Source organism: Geospiza fortis, unplaced genomic scaffold (assembly GCF_000277835.1).
Source record: "Geospiza fortis unplaced genomic scaffold, GeoFor_1.0 scaffold249, whole genome shotgun sequence".
Lineage (NCBI taxonomy): Eukaryota > Metazoa > Chordata > Aves > Passeriformes > Thraupidae > Geospiza > Geospiza fortis.
In genome coordinates, this window is record NW_005054607.1 from 124,066 (window position 1) to 124,856 (window position 791).

Below are 791 nucleotides of genomic sequence, written 5' to 3' on the forward strand. Positions count from 1 at the left end.
GCTCTTCCTCAAGGGAGAAAAGAGACAACTGAAGCAAGCACACCCCATTAGCCAGAATATAAATATACCAACAGCAGGAGGGTGGTGGGAGAAGCAGCTTTCTGCATGCAGCTATACAAGCAAACATGTATGACATCCTGGCCCACTCTAGAAAATACAGTAACAAAGACATCTTCATAAGAAGCATTTGTTAGTTTCTTATTTTCTTTTTAATAAAGAATACAATTATGCTAGACAAAATATATATAAACCAGCATATAAGTAATATATACAGAGACTTAAGATCGGAGATTGTTTTCCTACATTCTGCATACCACTCAAAACAGCACCGCAGCTGTTCAAAGACACTTTTCCAGTAAATGTGCAGAGACAGAACTGGAAAAACATGCCTGCTAATGAACCAAAGCAGCTTAGCAAGTTTAATGCTCTGAAGTAACACTTTAATACACCTTTGAGTGCACAAACGCAGCCTGAGCTTCACAGGTCATACGGTAAATATTAAGACAAAACTCCATCTACTCTTCACTAAGCAAAATTTATTACAAAGTAATACAAAAGTTACCCACAGAGAGCTGTGCCCTAATGCACATTGTCATTGTCAGATTCCATAGTAAGATCATATTCACGTTCATCACTTGTCTGAGTATGGGGCTGCCAGCGTGCTTTAAACTGCAACTGAGGAGACAGTTATGCATACATACACTAATACTAGATATAGCTGCAAACAAGTAAGTTCTGGGCTTTTCCACCACTGCCACTGTCACCCATCGGGTGGCACGCAGAGCGCTCAG